General features: G+C 48.4%; 1 protein-coding gene across 20 annotated transcripts in view; it reads right to left on the reverse strand.

Annotated features, from left to right (window-relative positions):
* The window catches only part of IL1R1 (interleukin 1 receptor type 1), a 94542-nt gene that overhangs the window by 46175 nt on the left and 23720 nt on the right, over nt 1-24647 (reverse strand). For 4 of the 20 annotated variants that reach the window (XM_004006125.6, XM_060412368.1, XM_060412370.1 and 1 more), the window contains exon 1: nt 10157-10232. The exons of 9 other annotated variants lie outside the window; for them this stretch is intronic. The gene's annotated coding sequence lies outside the window, so the exon portion shown is untranslated. Of the gene's footprint in view, nt 1-6359; nt 6460-6760; nt 6835-7320; nt 10233-24647 lie in introns of those variants that run through there. 7 more of the 20 variants (XM_060412367.1, XM_060412373.1, XM_060412376.1 and 4 more) reach the window with 3 other exon arrangements.

Raw genomic sequence — 24647 nt, forward strand, 5'->3', positions numbered from 1 at the left:
GAGACAAAAAACTGCCCCTTAAGGTGACATCATGGCATGCTCAGCCGAGCATCCACTCTGATTTTCCAAGAGGAACGTCTTGGAGGTAAAATCTGAGACGCACTGTCCTGGGTAAGCACCACAGTTCCCTCTCCTCAGCACCCCCGACACACCCACAAGGCTGGACACTAACTCCAAGGACGGAGAGGACCCCAGACGGGCTCTGCTCCAGGAAGGAGAGTGTGAACGTGTCCGCCCCGGGTCCCCGCAGCGTGCTCCCGAGTGACGTGCCTGCCCCCGTTCTGCAGAGATAAACGACACGTCCTAAACCTCGACCGCACGACCGGCACGGCTGTCACCGATCCTCCCCCGAGAAAGAGCCTTCCACGACTCTGACCAAACAGAACCATCCCACCAGAGGCGGCAGGAATATACATCCTCCCCCAAAACCCCAAAGTCCAAAAACCTCTGAGATATTGGCAATCTTCCTATCCGCAGGCAGATCCAAAAGTGTAGCTCACAGAACTCACTTAGTTTCCCAAACAAATGGGGAAAGGAAAGTTTTTGGGTTTTATCATAAGGATATCGCAAACAGGACATGAAGGTGAAGTAAAAATAGCCACAGAGGTTTCTGGTGCTGCTAGGAATCCTAAGCTATTCAGCTCTTACACAGCACCATATTGGTGGTGTCACATGGGTTTTCAGGGAAGAGGTGAAAATGAGGCATGGAGGGAAGTGATTACTGTCACAAATAGGCTACAGACAGGAACGCCCTTGACCGCCAGGCTGGAGTTTGGCAAACTCTGCCTTCCTTGGGCTCCTGGACGAGAGAAACCAGACTGAGTGATGGAAGTGACCCCGGTCTCCATCCCTTTTTAATCTATTGACCCAGGACTTCTGCAGAAACTAATGCCTGTGGCCTGCAGATCGTTAGGTAAGTGGATATTGAAAGGTCTCCAGTCTATAACATCTGGGTAACAAAAGGCAAACGCTATGTCTCTGGTCAACAATGTGTTAAGCACACTGCCTCGCCTCTTCCAGCATCTTATCCTCCAGCACAGCCCCAACCCAGACACTTGCCAAAGGCTCTGAGACCGAGAGCAGCCACACAAGACTTGCAGAGTCGACAGAGAGAGAGAAGATGCCTGGAACACTGGCTCCTGCTCAGGTGAACAGTCCCGCTTCCCAGCGTGGGGTCCACAGATGAGTCTCAGCACCGGACAGTCTCTGCAAGAATCTTTCAGTGTTTTCACTCCTGGGTTTTTTTCCTTACTGAAGTAAAACATGCACACAGTGAAACACATAGCAAATCTTAAGTCTACAATCCCATAAACCAGGACAACTGCAGACACCATCAGGATACAGACATTTCCATGTCCATCTCCTCTGAAGTTCCTGTGAGCCTCTGAGCAGTCACCTCCCGGTAATGCATGTGGCCCCACCAGGCTGATTTCGATCATCTCCTCTACAACCGTCTGCCAGTTAGTGCGTGTGCACCCCCGCCGGCCAGCTCACACCTGCTGCTATTCTTGTTTAGTCACTGGGTTGTGTCCAACTCTTCTGCAACCCCAGGTAGAGTAGCCCACCAGGCTCCTCTGTCCATGGGATTCTCCAGGCAAGAACACTGGAGTGGGGTGTCGAGGCCTTCTCCAGGGGATCTTCCTGACCCAGGGATCAAACCCTGGTCTGCACTGGCGGGCAGGTTCTTTACCACTGAGTCACCGGGGAAGCTCCTGCTACCATCGGTGCCTTGCTGTTTCAGGACGCACACCTGCTTTATTACCTACTACCAACCGATGCAGCAAAAGCAGTGGTTCTCAAGGGGGCCAGCACGCCCCTCAAGGGAGCATTTTGAAAACTGTGGGGAAGGGGACTCTCTGGGTGGTCATTTAGTGGCAGAGACCATGGATGCCACATGTCTGGAATAGCACCCTCCCACCCAACAGTGAAGACCTGGCCCTCATCCTGCTTGAATTCCAGGCTCCCACAGACCTTCACGCTGACAGAAGCACCATTTACTGCTTTGGGAGCCTGGCACCCCTACTCCATCCTCCACTGGGAAAAAATATATTTTGCTGGCACAGTTTCATAGATACTGAATTTTCCTGGGATGCAATCACTGGGAAAACAGAGGGAAGACTGGCCTCCCATCACCACTCAGACCTTGATCACGGGTCAGTCCTCACCTAGGGGTGAGGACAATGTGTCTGCTCCAGGCTACATGGGCAGGCCTCCTATACCCCTGCACTCAGTCTGCATAAAACACCATTGACTTCATCAGACCAGTCTGACCCTACCCAAGCATCCACACACCAAAATACATCGTTTTAACCCAAATTACTTTACTCATTCCTTACATATACTACTATATTATTTGGAAATTATGTTGTAGCTAAGTATTATACCAACTCAGAATTGTAAAGCAGGCGTTAAAATATTTTCATGAAAAGGGAGTATTCATTTAGACCATGAAATTTTTGCACCTTGTTTTATGTCCCTGGACATATTCCAGTGTCTCCTGATTTATAGTCTATGGGAACTTGAATAGAATTTGTATGCTGCTGTTGTGCAAAAACTGTATAAATCTTAATTATGTTGAATTGGTTCATAGTGCTTTACAAGCCTACTTTTCCTTCTAATTTTCTATTCATCCTATTCATTTTTGAGAATTTGATATTGAAACTCCAACTAAAAATATTATTTACTTTAAAAATAATTGTAATTTATAGTGCAACTATATGTAGTTTTGCTCTGTATTTTCCAAGTGTCCTGTAACTGTGTTATCATACTTCCATAATTTAAAAAATAAAAAAGAAAGAAAAATGGGGGGCAGATATTCGGTTTTGAGTGAGGTGAGAAGCACCAGTCTAAAGTGATAGCATCTGATTCAATGTGACTCTTAGTCAGGAGCCATTGGCTGTATTTTCAGCGGTCCATGAGTTCCCTAGGGGCTCAGATGGTAAAGAATCTGCCTGCAATGCAGGAGACCTGGGTTCGATCCCTGGGTTGGGAAGATCCCTTGGACTAGGGCATGGCAACACATTCTAGTATTCTTGCCTGGAGAATCCCATGGACAGAAGAGCCTGGTGGGCTACAGTCCATGGGGTTGCAAAGAGCCAGACACCATAGACTGACACTTCCACATCGTGAGGTCTCTGGTTTGGGAAGCCAGCTGTGCGAAGCCTGGAATGCCAAGCTGCTCCTCCATCAACAGCACCCTGAGTCCCCCTGAAACACAGCTACCAAACTGCACTTTAGTGGGGGTCACTTGCGAGATGGCCCGGAACTTGCTCTTTGTACCTCTTAAATGGGGACTCAGAAGCGAGTGCCTGCTTCTCTCTACCAGGAATGCTTTTGCATCTCCTGAGCGCATCTTTCTCATCTTGAAGACACGGGAGGCTGTGCTATGCCAGGTGTCCTCTTTTCCAGGGCCTGCAGGAAAACGTGCTGGTGTTGTCGGCCTCAGCTACTCGTTAGAACCACCCTGGGGACTCTAGGAACACCAGTGCCCCGGGCACCCTCCGAGATGCCTGTTAGTTTGCTCTGCAGTCCCATCCAGCAGTGCTGAGAGTGCCCTGGGTGGCGCTGAGAAGCCAGCAGGACGGAGCACTGTGCTTTCTTTTGTTCCTGCAGCCCCACTGGGGTCACCCAATAAGGTACACACTGAAAGAGAGTGAAAGTGTTAGTCACTCAGTTGTGCCCAACTCTTTGTGACCCCATGGACTGTAGTCCACCATGCTCCTCTGTCCATGGGCTTTCCCAGGTGAGAATACTGGAGTGGGTCCCCATTCCTTTCTCCAGGGGATCTTCCCAACCCAGGGACTGAACCCAGATCTCCTGCATTGCAGGCCAATTCTTTACCATCTGAGCTACCAGGGAATCCCCTAAGGTACACACTAGTCCCTATAAAATAAACAACAATGACCTACTGTATACCACAGCAAACTTTATTCAATATCCTGTGATAAACCATAATGGGTGCAGGGCGGGGGGAAGATTCAGGAGGGACAGGACATATAAATATTTACGGCTGATTCATGCTGTTGTATCGCAGAAGACAACACAACACTGTAAAGCAGTTATCCTCCAATTAAAAATAAATTTAAAAAAAACATAATGGGAAAGAATCTGCAAACTGAATTTTGCAGATTTTTGAATAACTGAATCACTTTGCTGTATACCTGAATTACTGTGAATCAACTATACTTCAATTTTTAAAAGTACATAGTTCATCAAGCTTTACCTCTTATACATTTCTAGATTTCACTTTGTCTCCGCTTTAAAATAAAAATTTTTTGATGTGTCCCATCTTTATCACAACATTTATCACAACATTGCTTCAGTGTTATGTTTTGGTTTTTTGGCCCTGTGGCATGTGGGATGTTCGCTCCCCTGACCAGGGAATGAACCCGCTCCTCCTGCCTTGGAAGGTGACATCTTAACCGTGGGACCACCAGGGACGTCCTGGTCTCCACTGTTGTTTTGCTTTCTTCCTATTTTTAACTCATGGCGCTGAACTCCAAAGTATGCTGGTGACCCACAGCCCTGGGGAAGCCAGCCCCTTCCCGCACTCGGTGACATCACTCTGCAGGTTCCCGCGTGCCACAGCCAGGAGGCTGCAACAGCACTGCCTGGGGCCCAGCACGTAATGGGGTTCAAGGAGGGGCAAAGCTGCTCACAGTGCAGGTCCTGTCAGCCCACCTGACAGCCTGGAAGACAGGAAAACACAGGCAACTGCCGGCTGACAGCAGCAGACGGGGAGCAACAGGAGGCAGAGTCCCTGACGACTCCGGTCCTTCAAAGCGGTGTGTTCACACTGAGTTTGTCACGAGCTAATAGCGTAAGAATAACCCCTGTGCTTCCCTAACGCCAGCGCTATGGGAGCTTCACTGCGGTTGCCAGCTTTGCCACTTGGATCAGTGAGATGCTCTCCACAACCTCTCTGCCTACTTCCAGATGGACACGCCTGCCAGGGATGCAGCCCCGTCACAGGCTCTCCATCTGCCCCCGTCCAGGAGCACGGCTGAGAGTGTATTGAGCAATGCCCAGGACAACCACACTTTGTCCACTGGGACAAATCTCCAAGAATCCCATCAGGCAGAGAGACCTCCAATGTCCTCTCCTTCACCAAGCAGACTCCTGTCCAATCAAGGACAGCGATTAGCACCCATCTTGTTCACTACTCTGTCCTCAGTACTTATCACAGAAGAGTACCCGGCACACAGTAGACACTCGATTAACATTTGTTAAGTAAACTTGTTTAGTCATTCAGTCATGTCTGACTCTTTGTGAACCCATGGACTGTAGCCTGCCAGGCTCCCTGTCCATGGAACTCTCTAGGCAGAATACTGGAGTGGGTTGCCATTCCCTTCTCCAACGGATCTTCCCAACCCAGAGATCGAACCCAGGTCTCCTGCATCGTGGGAGATTCTTTACCATCTGAGCACCAGGGGGTATGACTACAAAATACTAAATGAAGTACTGAATAGGATATAAAATAGGTAAGAAAGAACCCACCTGCCAGTGCAGGAGACACAAGAGACAGGGGTTTGATCCCTGGGTCGGGAAGGGAATGACAACCCACTCCAGCATTCTTGCTTGGGGAATCCCATGGACAGAGGAGCCCAGCCGGCTACAGCCCATGGGGTTGCAGAGAGTCAGACACGACTGAGCGCCTTAGCACATACCATGTGGAGTCCAGAGGTCTCTGTCTCCTTCTGGGTGCCAGCCCTCCACCAAGCTAATCACCCCATCTAAGCCTCTGTTTCCTCCGCTGTAACAGGAGGGTGATAATGGCGAGTCTCGGGAGACTGCTGGGAGGATAAAAGAGCAGTAGGTATAAAGGGTCTTATAAACTGTTAAGTGCGGTGCACGCCTGTCAAGAACGAGTGTCGCCCTAGTGTCTGTAGCTACACCACTCAGTGTCAACCTTCATCTGGAGGAGCCACAAGTTACCCTTCCCCACGGTGGTTAGGGCATCATAACCATCTCCTCCAGGAGACAACCCTTTCCAGCCCAAATCCCTAGGAGGGCCACTCCCAAACCAGTTCAACTTGGCCGGATTAAAACGCCTGCAAGCAACTTACAGACACACCCTAGAAAAAACCTCCAGAAAGACTGCCAAATTCCCCAAAGACAGATTTGAACAGCTTTTACCCCTGGTTCACACAGGAATAAAAACAACCACCCTCCCCGCAAAAAGAACACCAACAAAACACAGATTAAACCGCCATCAATCTTCTTACAAGACAAACTGACAACCAAGAGCAGGAGAAAGGACGCTTGCTTTCTGCGCGCTGTGCAGGGAAAGGGGACGCCCCGCGCGAAGATGCCAAAGCGACAGTCGTTCCCCGCCCCAACCTCGCCCCCAGCCCTCCTACCTGGCGCCCGGCGGTCGCGTGCGGGGAGGCCGGGCGGGCGGGGGCGCCCTAGGAGCCGGCACATCACATCCCCGGGTCGGGACCGGGACCCGCGCTCCCTGCCGGCTCCGCCTCGAGCCCGGGTAAGTACGGGCGCGGCTCCGCTGGGGCGGGGACGGCTCTCACTCCGCCCCGCCGGGGAGCCGGGGGACCGCCGGCCCCTTCCGGCGCCACCCCTCCCCTTGGCATCCCCGCGCAGGACCCTGGACGGCGGCCGCGCGCCCCTCGGGACAGAGAGGGGACGACTCACTGTGACCTCGGCCCCGTGGATGTCCCCCACCCCCACGGCGGGGCCCCTGGGCACGATTTCCAGCGGAGCTCTCCACCCCAGGGACGCTCACACTCCTGTCCCCAAGCCTGACCTTCAGCCAGCCTCAGGCACTTTGTTGAACTTCTCTGAACCGCTGTTTCCTCTTCTGCGAAAAGGGATCCTAATGGCGCCCACCTCGTGGAGCAGTTTCAAGGCGCTAATGCTGTAAACCTGGGGCCAGGAGCAGAGCTGATGCTCCACAAATCACCTGCTGCTTTCATTGTTATTTTTATGGGCCCGGACAAGAGATTGGCATGTGGTCCAATCCTGATATCAGACTTCGTGGCCAGACCTCGTGGGCTTTTAAGCTTAAAACTCACTTAAGTTTGTTTTAAATTCAGAGGAATGCAATGAATGGGTCACACCTACACCTCCGTCGGGAGGGTGGACACAGGGAGAAGGCTGAGGTCCCAGAGCACCCCCTTGGTTCCAAGCAACCCTTCCCTTTCCAATCTGTGCCTCCAGCGAGTGACTGGCCCCCAGCTTGTTTTGAGGACTTCATTGGCTGACCTCCCAGGAGACAGGGAGTCAAGGATGATTGTTTCCTTCCTAATAGAACACACCACCCTTCCTGTATCCCTTCCCGCCTGGGCAGACGCTGATGTCCCTCACCCATCTCTTGATATCCGCATCAGAAACTCAGGAACTGAGATAACTTCAGCTGCCCCAGATAATTCTGAAATGGAAGAAAGCATAAATCGTCCAGCAGCCATAGCTCTTCTGCCCTAATGCCTGCCTTGAGACCACAAATGATGATATTTTTCTCTCTCTCTTTTTTTCTTTTTCTTTTATCTGGTTCCAGAGTTCGTATGGTTCCTCTTTCTCGGAGGAACAGGCTTCAGGTGGTAAAGCATTATGAGAACTCATCACAAGTCCCATCTCGTAGTGAATTCCTATTTAGGTGATAGTTCTCAAAACCCAACTTGCATGTTGGAATCACCGATAGGATCTGGACTGCTGATGCTCAGATCAGTGTCATCAGAATCTCTGTGGCTGAGACCCAAATATCAGAGTTTTGAAAGCTCCCGTGCATGTGTGCTAAGTCACTTCAGTCATGTCCAACTCTTTGCAACCCCATGGACTGTAGCCCACCAGGCTCCTCTGTCTATGGAATTTTCCAAGCAAGAATACTGGGGTGGGTTGCCATGTCCTCCTCCAAGGGATCTTCCTGACTCAGGGATCAAACCCTTGTCTCTTAGGTCTCCTGCACTGGCAGGTGATTTTTTTTACCACTAGTACCACTGTAGTCCCTTGGACTGCAAGGAGATAAAACCAGTCAATCCTAAAGAAAATCAACCCTGAATGTTCACTGGAAGGACTGATGCTGAAGCTCCCAACCATTTGGCCACCTGATGCAAAGAGCTGACTCAGTGGAAAAGACCCTGATGCTGGGAAAGATTGAAGGCAGGAAGAGATGGGGACGACAGAGGATGAGATGGTTGGATGGCATCACCAACTCAATGGACACGAGTCTGAGCAAAATCAAAGCCTGGCGTGCTTCAGTCCATGGGGTTGCAAAGAGTCAGAACTACTTCGAGACTGAACAACATGTGTCACCATAGACCCAGGTGATTGCAACATGTGTGCAGGATTGCAAACAAGTGTGTGTCCAAGTGCTGCCGAGTCTCTGCATCTTCCACTTGAAACAGCTTCATTGCATGTGTCCAGGTGGCAGTCAATGAACCTGACACAGGGGGACCAGCTCAGCACTGCAGAACTAGCCCAGAAGTGGCACAACTGTCTTACTGTTTATGCAATGGAAGTTTTTAAAGTCATTGACAAGTAGAAAGTAAAGTTGACTTGTGCGATCATGTTGAAATAATAATTACATTTTCATTTTTCTTTATGGTCTGATGCCTCCCACAAACCCCTACCCCAGCTGTTCTGCTAGATGCCCGGGCCCCTCAACCCATGCGGGACCCTCAAACAGCCCCCCATTGTGGGGATGAGACCTGAAAGCCTGCCCTTCTCTCCTGTGACCACTGTTCTGCTGAGATCCTGAATTCATCATCTCCCTCACTCAGCTGTGCTGAATGCCTTCCCTGGCTCCTCCTCTCTCTGATTCCTAGGTAACAGGTGTGTCCACCGGCCCTGGTCCACCCTGGGTTGGAGGCTTCAGAAGGTGGAGACTGTCACCTAAGTCACTGTCCGCTCTGGTCTCTGCATCACACAGATGTGGTAGAGGCAGGGTATACTTTAGGTCAGAGACCTTTCATGAAAATAACGACACATGTAGTTTGACAAGTGTGAGCAACAGAAACAACAGAACACTTCTGGAGTGTGTGTCCCTCACTCCCCTCCCATCTCTGAGACTCTCACTGGGAAGACTCGACTGTCTGCTACCCCCCCGAACCACCTTCCTTAAGAGAGGCTGTGTGTGTTAGTCGCTCAGTTGTGTCCAACTCTTTGCAACCCCATGGACTGTAGCCTGGCAGGCTTCTCTGTCCATGGAATTCTCCAGGCAAGAATACTAGAGTGAATGGCCCTTCCCTTCTCCAGAGGTACTTCCTAACCCAGGGATCGAACCCTGGTCTCCGGCATCGCAGGTAGATTCTTTACCCTTTGAGCTACAGGGAAGTCTAAGAGAGACTGTATTCCCTGAGAATTGTCAGTCTCTCTCCTACCCGTCAAGCTCCTCAGATCACATGACCCTCTTCAGGAGGAACATCTTACAATGCATGAAAGGAACAGCACCTGGTCAACTGGAACAGCACGCTCTCGTGGTCTGAAACACAAGACGCTGCCCATGGCCAGCGAGGCGTGACACTTTGAAGGATTGCCCATTGTCAACACTGACGCCAGACACGACAGCTCTAAAGAGGGGGAGTTTATGTGCTTGTTTCCTCGACTCCCCAAAGCTAAAATGTTGGTAAACTCTGAGCCTCTCATTTATATCATAAACCATTGAGTTCAGAAGGATGTACATTCATGTAAAGAGCGCAAGGTATTTTTCCCACCCAGAGGAGCAGCGTTCAGCAGGAGGCGAGAAGGAAAGCAGAGAAGAGATGCCTGGTGTTTGCTGACCCTGGACAGTCACTGAGAGGAGACTCAGCACCCCATTCTCCTCTGCCACCAAACAAAAGAGAGACCCTGGCCTCCTCCCGAGAGAGGAGGCTTGAGGGGACCCTGGAAGAGACCAGAATTCCTGGGCTCCCCGAGGTGTTAGCTCTGGACACCACCCATATCGTAGCAAAGTCTGGGGTCCAGCATGGCCCAGGCCAGGGGCAGCTGGACAACAGAAATGCTGGGCTTGGCCCAGGCTGCCACGCTAGGTCCAGTGTTCAGAGTCCCACACCCTCCAAGGGGACATCAGCGGGGCTGAGATGAGCTGGCACAGGTGGGGACCAGCAGGGCAAGCTCAGTCTCCACTGGGGGATGTAAATCCAGAGAATGACCTTCAGGCAGAACCCTTATCCGAACCCCAGGACAAGCCGAAAGCTTTCCCTACCTCCACCTCCATCACGTCCGAAGAGTCCCAGTTACCGTCCAGAGGAAAACAAGCTGCTTGAAGACGGAAGAGTTCTGAACAGATTCTCTTAGGTTACGCAAAGAGACTGAGCCGTAACCCAGGGCAGACTAAACAGCTCTGCATTGCCAAGATTTTTTTCTTTTTTTTTTTTTTCTGGCATCAGATGGAAATGAGGCTTCATGTGCTAAGCTGACTTCAGTCGTGGAAAAGTTTTTCAAAAATTACATGTGCGCACAAGGGGCCTCTGTGACTCTGGCTACGTCTGTTTTCTTTTTATTGTTATTTATGGAACTGCCGGTAAGTGCTCACAGAACCACAGTGTTCCCTGAGAGAGGTTAAAAACCACTGTCCTAGATGGACTTCCTTCTACGGTCTAGTTTTTTTGCTCCGTTCACACATTTTCCATCCACTGGCCTCCAAATAATGACTTTTTAAATCTATGTCTTTTTCTACGTCCTGTCACTGCAGCTTCGTAGCTTTAACGGGCTGGAGGCTCCCTTTCTCTACATAAGTAGTTTACATGTAAAGTTTACACGTAACTGTAAAAGTTTCTTCTTCAGAAGGACACAGCTCTTCTGATGAAGGTCGTGGGATGGGCAAGCATTTGGGCCCACAATATTAGCAGGGACCCTAAGGAGAAGCACGAGGAACTTTCTTCCATCTGCTACCACCCCAGCAGTGACAGGCATTCCCACTCACATAGTGGCAGCAGCCGTGGTGTCAGTCAGCACAGCGCCCAAGAGCTACCACCCACTGTTCTGAGGAGCCCTGTGGGCCTGAGCAGTGATGGCATGTCCTCCAGTTCCGACTCTTCAGGGAAGAAGCTGCATATCAACGATGCATCTCAGCCCCATCACTCCACAGTGAGCGCAAGTTCAAGTTCAGGTGGACGATGGCTATCTCAGCACCCTTGTGAAACTGGACAAGAAGCCAGTGGAGACCAATGGCTCTGATGTCAATCACAAGCACAGCACAGTGTCAATCGCGAGCCAGCATGTGGACATTCATCATGCTGGACTCACTGTTAAGTGCCCAAGCAATGAACGTGTATTCATTTCTTTAGGTCAGTTTTTCCTTTACTGTTTTAATTTAAAAATTGTTAGCATGAAAAACTTCCTCCTGTCATGGAAATTTCTGTGATCATCTTTCTACTCAAGTTCCTCTGATGGTTAAGAATTTTACCAATCAGACAGCTACACGTGAACTAGAAGAGGAAAGCTGGGGAGAAAGTATAAAATATCAGAAAACTTCCATGGAAAATAAACTACTTCTTAACCTCCTTTGTGTGCTTCCCAGGTGGCACGGTGGTAAAAGAATCCACTGCCAACGCAAGAGACGCAAGAGACACAGGTTCAGTCCCTGGGCTGGGACGATCCCCTGCAGGAGGAAATGGACATGCACCCCAATATTCTTGCCTGGAAAATCCCACGGACAGAGGAGCCTGCTGGGCTTTAGTCCATGGGGTTGCAAAGAGTCAGACACTGCTGAGCACGCACACACGTGCACATAACCTCCTACGTGAAAAAGAAAAGACACACACGGCAGGCAGCGCTGCCGACAATTGGTTCTAATTGCAGTTTTCATCTTGTTCAATGAAGGTAAATGGCCACAGAGGCTCCTAGTATCTGTTTTTTGCCATGTTAGCACAGAAAGAATACAGCAAGTTCCAATGGCCGACTGCCTTAGTAACTTCCACGAATTGGTAGTAACCTAGCAGAACTGGCCTGGGGGGCCTTCTCTTTTATACCAGGCTGTCTCTGATTTGGTGACTGCTTCAACACGTAACACAAGAGCATGTATGACCACATCATCTATCACCATCCAAAAGGCAGCCGTTACCAACTTCCCTGCGTCATTAAAAAAAAAGGGCTGAGCGAACCTTTTGTGCTTAGTCACACACAAAGTACCTAACAAGAGTACTGCTTTCCTTAAACACAGTTCTCAATCTAATGTTCTTTCCTTGTAACTCTACATGGTCCCAGCATCGTTGGTTTTCTACAAGATTCTAGAATTGGTCACTTTCCCTTTTCCCCGAGCACCCCAAGCACCTTCCAAGATCCAGATGTTGCAACCTCTCAACCCTTTGATCCTTTCGGAATATAACTGCCAATTTAATTTCTCTAAGTGGTTTCCTTCCTTTCAACATGATCACTGTAGTACTTATTAAAGGGATTTCCCAGGGGCTCAACGGTAAAGAATCCACTTATCAACACAGGAGATGCGAATTCGATCCTTGGCTTGGGAAGATCCCCTGAAGGAGGGCATGGCAACCCACTCCAATATTCTTGCCTGGAGAATCCCATGGACAGAGGAGCCTGGCAGGCTACAGTCCATGGGGTCCCAAAGAGTCGGACATGACTGAGTGACTAAACAAATATATTCAAGGTGGATGAAAATTCTCTACTCCTCCTTTAATTTAGAGGCAAAGTCAGATTTCCCTTCCCTTGAATCTGGCATCCCCTTAAATCAGTGACTTACTCAACCAATTCCAACCAATAAAATGAGGTAGAATGGAATTTCTGGGACTTCTGAGGCAAGATCATCAGAAACCTTTCAGCTTCTTCCTGAGTCTCTTGGAGGACTCTCTTGGTGCCCAAAGCTACCTAGTAAGAAGTATTACTCTCCAGAGACTGCCACACTATTAGAAACCCTAAACCCCGTAAAGACCACATGGATGTACCCCAGTCCACAGCCCCAGCTGACAGCCGGGACCTACCCCAGCCATGGGAGAGCTGTCTTGGATGTTAAGCCAGTCAACTCTAGTCAGCTGCTATCTGACTACATACCCAGGAGGGGCACCAAAGGAAAACCTCCCAGCTGAGGCCCCTCAACCCACTGAAGCATGAGTGATGATAATACACTGTTGTTTTAAGTCACTGAGTTTGTAGCACAGTAACAGACCAGCAAAGCAATGGCCACACTCAGGAATGTGCCGTGATTCTCCATGGCCCATCCTGAACCATGGCGAGTCAGCCCAGGCTGCGACATCCCCCAGAATTAAAATGACACTGATCTCTTTTCTCCATCGTCACCTCTGAACACTGCCTAGTCACAGAGTTCCTTAATATCTATCTCACCAGTAAAAAGAGGAAAAATGAGAGGTATGAGATGGTCAAATAGGTTTAGCTTTAAATACACTATTTAGAGTAAGAGAAGTAGCTTATAATCTTGTACTTTTCAGCAAATGCTAACTGCAAGAATGAAAAAGTTTCTAGTGTTGTTATTCCATGATTTTCCAAGAAATAGTACAACCCGTGAGAAGTAAGCCTCTGTCAGCGAAGATACTGGGAAGAGTAAGATGAGGTCATGACTTTTGACATCAGAAGCAGAAGGAAAACCTGGGCAGACTCAAGAATGCCTAGTTGTTTAATCGTTTCCCTAATTTCCAAAGGTTATATTAACACTCACCTATAATGGCACCCAACTCCAGTATTCTTGCCTGGAAAATCCCATGGATGGAGGAGCCTGCTAGGCTGCAGTCCATGGGGTCACTAAGAGTTGGACACGACTGAGCAACTTCACTTTCACATTTCACTTTCCGGCATTGCAGAAGGAAATGGCAACCCACTCCAGTGTTCTTGCCTGGAGAATCCCAGGTACTGGGGAGCCTGGTGGGCTGCTGTCTGTGGGGTCGCACAGAGCCGGACACGACTGAAGCGACTTAGCAGCAGCAGCAGCAGCATTCCTTTCTCTTGTCTTTTCTCAAAACAAACAATTTGGCAAAAACCTGGCAGCTGATGAACTGCTCTCCAACAGTCGCCCCTGTTCACCTTTCCCCCAGGGAGAATGGAGCTGGGTCCAAGGGTTGGGAGATGAGGCCATAGGACCACAGGTGCCTTCTTTGCCTCTTGCATTCTTATTAGTAAGTCTCTGACTTAAGAGCTTTGATGGACGATGCTGAGCCGTCCCAACTCTGGGATGGTTAGACCTACTGATGAGCTCAGCCTGTGGTCAAGAATACAGCTGGTATTGACCTCAGAGAAGGCCAATGCCATGGGGCCCTGAGTCATCCCAAGAGTGACCCTAGTAGAAGCCTGTGATCTTAATTCCTCAATAACTGCGTAAAATATTCAGGATCCAGACTCGGGACCAGTTTTGGGCAGGAGACACAGAAGATTCCCTGAGTGTGACTTCTGTTTGGGCACCAAAGATGCCTTCTTGTATTCCTCTAGATCTGTGCTACCCAATATGTGTAGCCTCTAGAAGCATGACGCTATTTTAAACATTAGTAATTGACATGAGTTTGAGCAAACTCCGGGAGATAGCGGAGGAGAGAGGAGCCTTGGCATGCTGCAGCCCATGGGGTCACAAAGAGTAGGACATGACTGAACAACTGGACAACAACATAATTACTTTACATTCGTAAATATAATGCTTTGACCATAATTATTTCATATCTATATTTTTTATTTCTCTGGTAAATATAATATCTTCAGGGATTAGAATCACGTATTTTGGGGGGAGGATAGGGGATCTCTCTGCTCTCTGTCCCAAAACACTCATATCAACCATATCACTACCCTGGATATCAGCATTAGTCAACGTATCAGCTAAGGAAGGGCTTCTCTGGTGGCTGAGATGGTAAAGAATCTGCCTGCAATCCAGGCCCATTGACTCATTCTTGGCTGGCAGCAGAATTCTGCTACAGTTTCTGGAAGGTCACAGATACGACAGTCAGCCATGAACATGCCTCACTTTCTCTCAATTTTGGTTGGAAATGCTTTGAGAATATTTATAAAACATAGACCAGAAATAATGAATATTAGCCAGGATCAAGACTTTTGAGGAAGCAAGTAGATTGTGATTGATGTAAGTGAAAAACAGCCTGGCGATTGCCAGGTTCTAACAAGAAAAGCTCCCCAGGTTGTGAAGGTAGGAAGGAAAGTGAAGGGGGAGAGAAAAGGGGCGGGCTATGAATCCACTGTCTCCAGTCTTGCCAAGCCCAAGAATACTGAAGAAAGACTTATTAGCCATCACGGTCGCTTGAACACAAGCAGCAGGAGGAAGATGTTTAGAGGAAATTGTGCGAATGTTGACAAAAGATTGTTAAAGAGTAAAAGATATTCTACATTAGTGGTTCTCAAGGGGCTTCCCTGGTGGCTCAGATGGTAAAGAATCCACCTGCAATGCGAGAGACCCAGGTTCCATCCCTGGGTTGGGAAGATCCCCTGCAGGAGGAAATGGGAACCCACACCTACTCCAGTATTTTTGCCTGCAGAATCCCCATGGACAGATGAGCCTGGTGGGCTACAGGGAAGCACACAGTGGTTCTCAAAGGTCCCTGAGACCCACCCAGGAGGTCTACAAAGTCAAAGCTACTTTGATACGAATTCAAAGATAGCCTGTTCTCTTTCTACACATGTCTTCTCACAAGAAGCTTTCATTATTGTTGTTCAGTCACCCAGTTGTGTCCAACTCTTGGGGACCACGTGGACTGCAGCACTATAGGCTTCCCTGTCCTTCACTATCTCCTGGAGTTTGCTCAAATTCATGTCCATTGAGTCGGTGATGCTATCTAACCATCTTAGCCTCTGCCGCGCCCCCTCCCCTTCTCTTCCTGCCCTCAATCTTTCCCAGCATCAGGGTTTTTTTCCCAGTGAGTCAGCTCTTCACATCCAGTGGCCAAAGTATTGGAGCTTCAGCTTCAGAACAGTTCTTCCAATGAATACTCAAGGGTTGAATATCACAAGAAACCACATGATCTATAATAACTCAAAGACTAGGTGCAGATACAAGAACTTGTCTTCTGCTGAGCTAAATATTAGTGAGATTTCCACAGCAATGGAAACAGTATAAAACAATGCCAGAAAAAAATTCTAGTTTTAAACTTTGTTTTAAAAATCTAATAATTTTTATAAAGGAGATGTGACTTATGGTAACAGGTAATGAAGTTCCTATTTTCAATGATTAATAAAAATTCATCTTAATATTTAGTTTCATTTCTAGATCAATATCAATAGTTAACCCATGTAAACAGATCTTTTTAAGTTTAAAGTTCGCAATAATTTTTAAGAGTGAAAGGAAGTCTTTAAATCACAAGTTTGAGAACTTCTGCAAAAAGCTTGGGCAGGGCTCCTCTGGAGGCTCAGTGGTAAAGAATCCACCTGCCAATGCAGGAGACATGGGTTGAATCACTAGTCCAGGAAGATCCCACATACTGTGCAGCAACTAAGCCCGTGTGCCACAACTACTAAGTCTGTGTTCTAGAACCCAGGAGCCTCAACAAGAGAAGCCACCACGATGAGAAGCCTGCACACCGCAACTTCAGAAGGCCTGAACAGCAATGAAGGCCCAACACAGCCAAAACTCAATTTAAAAAAGCATGGGCAGCTCTATGGAGACCACCATGAAGTTCAAGGAGGCATCTTCCCAGAAGCAAGGATCAAGGGAAGATCAAGGGCTGAGAAGGGAGAACCACCCCAACAGTGGCTGCTTCACCTGTTACCCAGGCTTGGAAACGGAACTGCACTAAACAGCAGCCCCTCTGAGCCTCCCTCATAAGAAACCGTGCCCTAGTTCACCAGTGTGATCTTAACTGCTCTCTTGGGTTACACAAGAGTTTCTCAAAGGGTGTGCAAGACAGTCAGTGTCATTTACAGCTTACCTCACCACTGGGTCCCTAACTGTTCATCTGACCCAAACCTAGTAACTGCTTATACAGGAAGGACATGCAAACATCAGGACATACACGTGTCTGAGAATGAGTTAGATGCTTTCATAGAACATCCATTCAGAGCCTGTCATACAGAGGGAAGGAAGAAGTCAGAAAAAGAAAAACAAATATCACATATTAGCACATGTATGGAGAATCTAGAAAAATGGTACAGATGAGCCGATTTGCAGGGCAGGAATAAAGATGTTTCCCTGGTGGCTCAGCCAGTAAAGAATCTTCCTGCAATGCCAGAGACCCGGATTCAGTCCCTAGATTGGGAATATCCCCTGGGAAGGGAATGGCTACCTACTCCAGTATTCTTGCCTGGAGAGTCCCTTGGACAGAGGGGCCTGGCGGACTACAGTCCATGGGGTCAGAAGGAGTCAGACATGACTTAGTGATGAAACCACAACCCACTCAGGCTCTGTGAATCTGTGGAAGTGTGTAACATTCCTGCCCTGTTAACAGAGACACGTCCCCAAACTTCTCAGGGTAACTGAGAAACTTACAGATAATGAATGTACCTGAGAACATTTTTAAGTGAATAGTACTGGAGTGGGTTGCCATTGCCTTCTCCGAATAATACTATACAAAGAAGCAAATATTGCTGAAGCCTTATGAGCCATAAACTCCTAATGTGATCTCATTTTGAAATAGGGATATTTCTGGTAATGAGTGGATCAATATTTCCGACTAAAAGGGTAGATACGCTAGTAAATACACCAGCCAATAAGTTTCTCATTCCGAAACACCAGCCAAAGCCGCAGCTAAAAAGCGGGGATTATCTGCACAAATACTCCAGTCTAAAGTAATCAGGGGTGAAAGGTACAAACAGCTCGGTCTCAGGTGATAGGACACTAAATATAGTCAACATCACAAAGGACTCTCAGGGACCGAAATCTAAACAGTACTCAAAGACCGTGAAGGGCTTCAAGGAAACAAAACGGTGGTTGGCAACCAGAAGTTTCTCAACCTTCCTCACGCAAACCCTGAAATGTAAGTACTGCCGCGCTGAAGTGGTTCTGTTTCTTTTCATTTTCCATTGTTAAAAAGCTTTGCCCAAATTTGAATCATTTCCTGTCTAAACAACTGCAATCTCTCTTTCCCGTCCTTCCTACACAACTAAACTCCCAATCGCCTCTGCCGGAGAAATTCCCTCCTCGTTGCCAAGTAAGCATCTCAAGCAGCGCGATGTCAGGCGCGCACGCGCACACACTTTCCTGCTCTGCGGAAGCCTCTCCTGGCGCGTCAGAGCGCGTGTCGGCATCGCGCTTACTGCACACGGTCCTTCGTGATCTTGTCTACTCACCGTCTGTTTCCACTAGCATGTGTGCCTCCAGGAGGATGGGAATGCGGTTTATTTACCATCGCATTATCATTATCTGGAAGAAAGCCTACATGTGGTAGACGTACATCATGGAAAATGAATATCACTGAACTCTGCACATTGAAAGCTCTTTTACTTGATGTCAGGGTGGTATGTTTGTTTGTTTGTTGTCCCTTCCATTTAATAATACTTTTATCTTCTTTCAGGGGCTTTCCCGGTGGCTCAGATGTCAAAGAATATACCTGCAACTGCGGGAGATTCGGGTTTGATGCTGGGGTCAGGAAGATCCCCTGGAGACGGGAATGGCAGCCCACTCCAGTACTCTTGCCTGGAGAACCCCATGGACAGAGGAACCTGGCTGGCTACAGTCCATGGAGTCATGAAGAGCTGGACATGACTGAGCAACTAACATCTTTTTATCTAACTTTTCATTTCATATTGGAGTATAGCCGATTGACAATGTTGTGATGGTTTCAGGTGGACAGCAGCAAAGGGCCTCAGCCATACATATACATGCATCCATTTTCCCCCAAACTCTCCTCCCAGCAAGGCTGCCACATAACACTCGGCAGTTTCTTGTGCTGTACAGTAAGTCTTTGCTGAATAATACTTTTTCTTCTTACCCAACTCTTTGTCACCGCCCTTGAGAAGAATCTTCAGCTGTCTTTGTTTTATCTCACCACACACTGTCCATGAACATGCAGGCCTTGAGTTTGAGAATAACTTTCCTATACTGGGAGGGCTTCCCTGGTGTCTCAGATGGTAAAGAATCTGCCTGCAATGTGGGAGAACTGGGTTCGATCCCTGGGTTGCGAAGATCCCCTAGAGAAGGAAATGGCAACCTACTTCAGTATTCTTGCCTGGAGAATTCCATGGATACTAGAGTTCTTGGGGTTGCAAAGAGTCAGACATGACTGAGCGACTAACACTTTCCTATACTGGATCCTTCTGAAGGAAGATGGAGATCTGACTCAGCCAATGGGACTCACAGGATGGAGCACAGTGTTTCTCGGCCTTAACCCTGTGGGGAAGTGAGGAGAGGAGGGAAACCTGATGTTTGAATCAGCACTCAGCCATTTCCAGGGCTGCGGCCGGCAAAGGCCCAAAGGAAGAGTGTGTGCAGGAGCTCAGACCACCGCTCCCAACCCTGGCTTTGCCTCCTGGGCCCACAGGTGGGCTGAGAAGAGAACGACACTGTTGACGCTATTTACTGAAGCATAGTGCCTTCAAACCCAGAGCAGACCCAGAGGGCCCATGCCTGGCTATGCGCCAGAGTCTCCTGGACTTCTATGGTCCTGTCTCCTGAGCTTGACTCTACAGGGAGTGCCTGCGAATTTGGATTTTTTTTTAAGGGCTTTTTGGGGGCTTATTTTTGTTTCTGTGGCTGTGTTGGGCCTTAGTTGCAGCACAGAGGAACTTCATTGCATCCTGCAGGATCTTTTTCTTTTTTCTTCTAAAGTGGCATCACCTATTCAGTGGACATGAACTTGGGCAGACACCTGGAGATGGTGAGGGCCAGGGAAGCCTGGTGTGCTGCAGTCCATGGGGTTGCAAAGAGTCAGATAGGACTTAGTGACTGAACGACAACATGTACAAATGAATCACTGTGCTGTACAGCAGAAACTCACACATGGTAAATTAACTATACTTCCATTTTAAAAAATGGTTGTAAACCTCTTAACTCGTCCCTTAGAACAAACCTACTAGTTGGAGACGAAAGCACTGTTTTCTTTGGTTTGTCCTTGTTGTCTGCTTGTTCAACCCTTGACTTGATTCCATTTCTCATTCAAAATTTGTCACTTATCCAGTAATAAATCTTGCAGCAGAGCTACTTCAAATGCCAAGTCTTGCAGCATCTCAAGCATCACAGATTTGTTTTCTTTTTTATCATGGGCGGGCCCCCAGGAGACCCTCTTGGCTTTGCTCAGCTTTCCTTTAAAAGCACAGAGAATGTGAGCATTCTTTTTAGACCTTGCCTTTATGCATGTGAACTCTGCCTTGATATTTTACAGTCAAGACCACAAGAAGGGCTTGACACAACCACACTGGCTGACCTGGCTGAGCAATATGTACCACAGTGGGGCTGGAAGCACTTCATATTTAGTGCTTCTCCTTTGTAAACATCTTCCTGACTCCTGCCCCTCACCTGTATACCAGTGTACACTCTGGCTGCGAAATGTGACTTAATTCTGAGCCCATCTTTGTGACTGCTCTCAACACACATCAGAAATCCTTCCCTTTACTTCCTGGGGAAGTTCTCACTCCAAGAAACAAAAATAAGGTTACCAAGATCTATGACCAAGGAGGATGGAGATACTGTTTGTGCCAGACAAAACCCCACCTAAGAATTATTCTTCAGTGGGGACCTCCCTGGTGGTCGAGGCGTTGAAACTTTGCCTTCCAATGCAGGCAAAGAGCCCTAGTTGGGACGCTAAGATCCCACATGCCTCGAGGCCGAAAAGCCAAAACATAAAACAGAGGGGAAGGCATTACAAAGTCAAAGAAGCTTAAAACCATTTTTTAAAATGGTTCACATCATGGTACATATATACCATGAAATATTACTCAGCCATTTAAAACAATGAAATAAGGCCATTTGCAGCCACATGGATGGCCCTAAAGAGGGTCCTACTGAGTGAAGTAAGCCAGAGAAGGAGAAATATATGGCATCCCTTATATGTGGAATCTAAAACGAAATGATATAAATGAACTTACTTACAAAATAAAGAGACTCACAGATAGAAAATGAACTCATGGTTGTCAGGGAGAAGGGATAATTCAGGACTTTGGGAAGGGCATGTACACACTGCTATATTTAAAATGGATAACCAACAAAAACCTGTTGTACAGCGCATGGAACTCTGCTCAATGTTATGCTCCAGCCTGGATAGGAGGAGGGCTTGGGGGAGAATGGATACATGTATATGCATGGCTGAGTCCCTTCACTGTTCACCTGAAACTACAACAATATTGTTAATCAGCTGTATCCAATACAGAATGCTTTTAGTGTTAAAAAAAGATAAAAATAAAATAAAACATTTTAAGAGTTTTAAAATGGTCCACATCAAAAAAAAAAAAAAGAATTATCCTTCATGTGGAGATGATACAGAAGTTGTAAGAGAAAACTCTCTAGTATGGTTTTCCTACCGAGTTGTTTGGCAGACAGAAGATAGCACCTGCTAAATAACATGCACTGATCCTTCCAGATAGTTGGGAGTAGCTAAGAAAGAGCCTCCAGGGGATGCTCCCAGTCGTCATCCTCCAAAGCTATGAGGATGGCCACTCCGCCATGTTCCTCTGCATCCTCAGCTAACCTTCCCCTGCCTCAGTAGTGGGGGCCGTATCTGAGGTAGGGTTGTATTAAACAACTATATTCTTTCTAGGTCACTCTCTCATTGTTTCTGGTTGCCTGGCAGCTTCCTACCTTTGAATGAGAGGCACCCATTACCTTAAGGAAAGGAAGACAAAGGCTGGAATAAAGAAGGCATTGCACGTCTTTGAACTCCACAGTAGAGTTTAAGGCCATGGCCAGGCTATAGCCTAGGCTAAAAGGTCCTTAACTGTCATATGTGCAATAGGAAAGAAAAAAAAAAAAATGCTGACAAGTAACTATGACATCATCTATTGCAAGATGTATCTTCAAATGTGGTGGGAAAGACTCCAGACTTTGTCAAGAGGCAAAAAGGAATTATTTGCAACTCTTCAAACTGGTCTTTACTTCTCAAAAATCAGGGAAGAAGAGTGGACTCACACACCAGAGAGTGAGCAGAACTGGACTAGGGTGGGGTGGACACGGCCAGTGGTTGCGGGAAGAGCCTGCAGAAAGCGGAAGAGGAGGAAGCAAGAGCTTAGCTCTGACGGTTAAGTCTGGAAGTGGGGATAGAAACCTGTGGTCTCTTCCCCTGGGGTGGTCTGGGAGATAGAAGTTCCCCAGAGAGGTGGGCTCAGAGTGAGACCTGGCTTCTAGCCAGGCACTTGGGTGTGGGGGGGGGGGTGGGTGGGCAGTCACAGAGCCAGGGAGCTACCACCAGCAGAGTGGGAGAAGCCACCAAGGATTTCTGGAACCAGGAGGCTGGAGTCCAGGGGCCTCATATATGGGGGGCAATAGGAAGGCCCACGGCTGTTGGCACCCAGCGGCTTCTTGCCCTGCAGCTGATAAGACCTGTCACACCACGGCAGACACAGGGCACTGGAGACCACAAGGACCCAAGGATAGGCTGCCACCTGACCCAGAAGAATGAGACATCCCTGCGGGGTGTGTGAGCGGGGGTTCCCTCTCCACCACCCCTGCAGACGCGCACCCCCCGAGAGGACCAGAGGAAGCCTGAGGGGATGCTCTGAAAGGCCATTTCCCAGGAGTTACTGAGAATAAAAATAGGCTCAGTGGCAAATATAGTAATGCCGCCAGCACCAGACTGAAAACCTTGACCTTGGAGGCACATGCTGGAACTAACTGATCCTGACCTGTGCCCATTCAGTAAACATTTATGGGGCTCACGCTCCCTGCCGGGCAGTGTGCTAGGATCTAGGATGGATCCGGGAACAAATCAGAACCCCCCCACCGTGGAGCCCACATCCTGCAGGGTGTGGACAGACAGTGAACTGCAAAGGCGATAAGGAAGGGACTTGCACAGACTGGGAGATGTGAAGCTGGGAAACAAGTGTCTGCCTCGAGGAGTCTGGGCCCAAGAGCGGAGCCGCGCCCAGTTACACAGCACGCACCCCCACTGCGCCCCTGCGCTGGTCTCCCCCAGTGCCGCCTCCCTGTGCAGGACACCGAGGGCAGAAGAGTCAGCACAACGCAGGCCCTGTCCTCGGCGGCCTGCTGGCTCAGCCGGGAACTGGCACCACCGGCTCCACAGGGCAGGAACTGGGCTTTTCCTCCAGCTCACAGTTGTTTACCTGGCACTCAGGCAAGCGGAGCCAGGCACTGGGCATGCACACAGCACGCTCACACGCACATGTGAAACACTCACAAAGTGCACACACGCCACAGAAAATATACACACGGGCACAACACAGAACAGTCACACAGCACACAGTCACACAGCATGCAATTACACACACACACACACACACACACACACACTCATAACACATACACCAAACATCATGCAACAAATACCTACATACTCACACAATATACACAGGTATAACATACACAAAAGATACAACACAACACACACTCAATCAATACACCCTCACACAAAACACAGAAAACAGCCATGCAACATACCACACACACAAAAAACACACACTTACACAACATATACAAAATAGTCACAACCTCCAATACACACACAACACAGTCACACACTCATACAGCATACACAAAAATACACACAGCAAACACAACCCCTCTCCCCCACCCACACATAACATACACACTCACACAACACACACATCCAAGTCTCCATGCTAAAATGTTTTCACGTTAAATCCTCCAGAGATGCAGGCAGACAAGGCCAACCAAGCAGGCGAAGGTGAATGAAATGAAAACCCGGAGACCTGGGGGCAGGGGTGTCCCAACTGAGCCACCGCAGGACTACACTTCGGGTCCCGAGTTCCCACAGGAGCCCCCACAGGAGCCCCCACAGGGGCTTATGAATGGTTTATGACCATCAGAGTGGTTTACGGCCAAGATTTCTGGGTCTGCTCTCGTCATGGAACTTCTGCCAAGATGTTCCAGATTCTGTCCATGCCAAGGCCGAGAGGGAGCTCTCAACGCCTGGCGCTTCGGGAAAGTTACAGTCACATTGTGCAACTGTGTCACTGGGTCTCCTTTCCAGAAGTTAGTCTGACGCAGTGATTTAAAACATTAACCCCCCGGCTGCACGAAATTTATCTTCCGATTTTCAGCAGATCAAAGGAAGCGCGATATTTGTCTTTCTCTTATGTTGCCTATTCTTTAATCTGCTGAGACTTAGAAAATATTTTTTTTTCTGCTATTGCCAGGTTATTGTTTTAATAACATCAGACTAGCTTCTGGAAAGACCTCAATGACATATCAGTGCATATACGTGGAATCTAGAAAAACGATTCAGATGAACCTATCTGCAGGGCGGAAATGGAGACGGAGAGGACAGACATATGGCCACAGCTGGGGGATGAACTGGGAGGGGAGCACTGACGAGCACACACCACCACGTGTAAAGCAGATGGCTAGTGGGAAGCTGCTGTGCTGCACAGGGAGCTTAGCTTGGTGCTCTGTGATGACCTGGAGGGGTGGGATGGTGGTGGGGGCACTGGGAGGGAGGTCCCAGAGGGAAGGCATATATGTATACAGCTGACTCATTTCACTGTATGGCAGAAACCAACACAACATTGTAAGGCAACTATACCCCAATTTTTTTTTTTAAGTACTCACCACACAAAAAAAGAAAGTGCAATTTGGTTTCCACAGTGAATATCCCAGCTTGGCATGACAGCACAAAGTGATTGAGAGGCCTCTGTGGTTAAAGGCATAACTTTGAAGTGCCATAAGGAGCCTA

Source organism: Ovis aries, chromosome 3 (genome assembly GCF_016772045.2).
Source record: "Ovis aries strain OAR_USU_Benz2616 breed Rambouillet chromosome 3, ARS-UI_Ramb_v3.0, whole genome shotgun sequence".
Classification (NCBI taxonomy): domain Eukaryota; kingdom Metazoa; phylum Chordata; class Mammalia; order Artiodactyla; family Bovidae; genus Ovis; species Ovis aries.